Source organism: Etheostoma cragini, chromosome 8 (assembly GCF_013103735.1).
Source record: "Etheostoma cragini isolate CJK2018 chromosome 8, CSU_Ecrag_1.0, whole genome shotgun sequence".
NCBI classification, from domain to species: Eukaryota; Metazoa; Chordata; class Actinopteri; order Perciformes; family Percidae; genus Etheostoma; species Etheostoma cragini.
In genome coordinates, this window is record NC_048414.1 from 20,576,222 (window position 1) to 20,579,342 (window position 3,121).

Sequence of the window (3,121 nt, forward strand, 5' to 3'; positions counted from 1 at the left end):
CCCCCCCCCCTCCTTTTTACCATTTTGCCTGTTTGCCTGCATCAGAACCGTGTCCTCACTTTAGCCTGACTCAGAACGATTCAATATAATATTATAACAATATCTATTTTTTATTATTTCAGGAAAAAAAAATGAACCACATTTTTTGGGGAGAGCACGTTTCTAGCTGTGTCCGCTAGTTAGGGACACCGCATGTTCACACATCAACGCTGTACAAAGTCATGCTCCTTTCTTCTTCTGTCTCTTTTCAGTTTGACACACGTTCCAGGTCTACAATGAAAAGCACAGTTCTCACATCACACACCTACACACACACAAAAACACACACAATAAGTAGATTTGGAAATTTGTTATCCGTCCCTACCTAATCTATGTTAGCCCTCATCCATCTATCTATATAGGCCTCTCTTTCTTGCCTTCTTGATTTCTAGTTTTAAAAAGAGAAAACAACTGTGTAGAAATGACACAATATACCTGTTTCTTTGGCATTTTGTTCCTGTTACCTTCTTTGTTTTATTTTTCCTCGTTTCTTGTTCTGTTCTTTAACCAGTGAATTCTTTTACTGTGCAGCTTTTTCTTTCTCTCTCTCTTTCTCTCCCCCCCTCTACTCCTCTTTAGTGAATGGGTGTTATTTCATGTGGGATGTCCGTGCTGGAAAAACCAATCGAATGTAGTGTTTACATTAAAAAGCCACTGTTTTCATGACAACAAAAAACCTCTTCTTGGCTCTGAGTCATTCCCTTTCAACGTGTCTGTGGTTTTACCTTTAGGCTTCGATTAGGCTTTAGGCTTACAATATACCTAGAGGAACATGTAGAGCAAATCAGAGCAGATATTTGTGAAATCTTCAGAAAGTAAAGTGTGTCTTGAGATATATGACCAGAAATTATTTTACTTTAGTGCTCTTGTACTTCAGTTTTTCTATTGTCTCGGACTTGGCCATTGGAACCGACAAAAAAGTTTGTCTTGACCAAGTCCAGCACTTTATAAACCCCCCCCCCCCCCCAAACAAAACCTTAGATGAAGCTGCGGTTGTTCAGAAACAGTTATTGGTGTAATTCAAAATCCATTATCATGGGTCACCTGGTAAATGCCTCAATCATCAGGCATCACTCATTTTCATTTTGGCCACAGACACTATGTCAGTGAGCACTTTATTCTATGGCTTCTTAATGACAATAAGTCCAAGAATGGGTATCTCAATTCAATTAGATGCTATTAGATCAAATTAATATCAATTAGATGTCACTGCAGTCACAGAGGGAGGCAAAACTTACAATTAAGTTTGTCAAATATAACAAGCTGACCCAAGTGACTTTTTAGTGACCGCAGTAATCCAGTGTAGTTGCCCAGACAAAAAGCCCATTGTTACATCACAGCTCTTGCGTCATCCTGAATGTGAACTGGACTTTTTTCTTCACAGTGATGAATTACTTTTATATTTGTAATACCTATATTAAAAGTCACGGTCTTTCATACCATCTGCAATATAGTGAGCCTCAATAAGCTGAGGACGTTTGACTAATCTTCAGTCTATGTGATTGCATGTTGAATTGGCCGTCATTCTCATCACAACATTTTACTCACCAGCCATTTCTAATGCTGATTGATTGGAGAGGCTGCAACAACACTAGAAGCAGCTTTTCAATCAATTATCCAAGCTCACGTGCAACTTGGCAGATGTGTACCCGTGCTGGAGGTGTTTGTTGGCCCACCTCTTTGGTTCAGACTGAAAGAGCCGTTGGATGGATTGCCAATTCATTTGGTCGAGACACTCATAGTATCCAAACAATGAATCTTAATGAATTGTTCTAATGTTCTTCACAAGATGAACCGTAATAACTTTGGTGATTCCTTTTACTTCGTTCAGTAACATTATCAGGTCAAAGTTTTACTTGTCCAATACTTTATAAACATGGTTCAAGGTATTAGGGCACAGTCACACAAGCGCATGAACATCGTGGATTATCTGCCTCGGGTCTACTAGCATTCCATATGACTTAAGAGGGGAATAAAACTTTCCTTTCGGGTTGCAAAGCAAATTCATGTGCAGGAACTTTGCATTTGTGCATGTGTGATGGTAAGAGGTTAATGAACATGCTTTATTATGCCTCAATGGTATAAAAATAACTTATTTAATAACATAAAATATGTAACAAAATAATAGCTTTTTTTCCTAACAAATAAATATGAAATAATGTTCTAAATATGACCCATTCTATGTCAACTTCAAAAGCCAGCTTCAACTAAATATCTCTTAAAACCATTTCAATGCATTAAGATAATTTTTTTAAGTGTCCATGTGAGCTTTGAGATCTCCAGCACCTTTATTAGACACTGAAACAGATGTGCCAGCTTTGCACACCGTGCATCCCCACCCACTTGTACCGACCAGGGCGATACGTGGAAAGTTTTTTTTCCAGTTCAACTGTAAAGCTGCGCTAAAGTTTCGGCATTTTCTGTCCCATTCTGCTCCCTGTCTGATCTGCTCCCTGTATGTGCTCCCTGTCTGATCTGCTCCCTGTATGTACTCCCTGTCTGATCTGCTCCCTGTATGTGCTCCCTGTCTGATCTGCTCCCTGTATGTGCTTCCTGTCGGATCTGCTCCCTGTATGTGCTTCTTCTCTGATCTGCTCCCTGTATGTGCTTCCTGTCTGATCTGCTCCCTGTATGTGCTCCCTGTCTGATCTGCTCCCTGTATGTGCTTCCTGTCTGATCTGCTCCCTGTATGTGCTTCCTGTCTGATCTGCTCCCTGTATGTGCTTCTTGTCTGATCTGCTCCCTGTATGTGCTTCCTGTCTGATCTGCTCCCTGTATGTGCTTCCTGTCTAATCTGCTCCCTGTATGTGCTTCCTGTCTGATCTGCTCCCTGTATGTGTACGTTGCAGAGTCTCCCTCAATGCAGCGTCTCGGGAATTACGTCACGCAAAGTACTATAGCATTGTGTGCAAAGCGCCAGTCAATTTAAGTACACACTTAATGGTCCAATGAAAAACAGTGAAAACCGGACATTTTCATGAATTTATAACCCCCCTCCCGAGACGCTCCGGACAGTACGTAAAAAGTGGACATGTCCGGGCAAAAGAGGACGTTTGGTCACCCTAACACAAAACATGCAAGT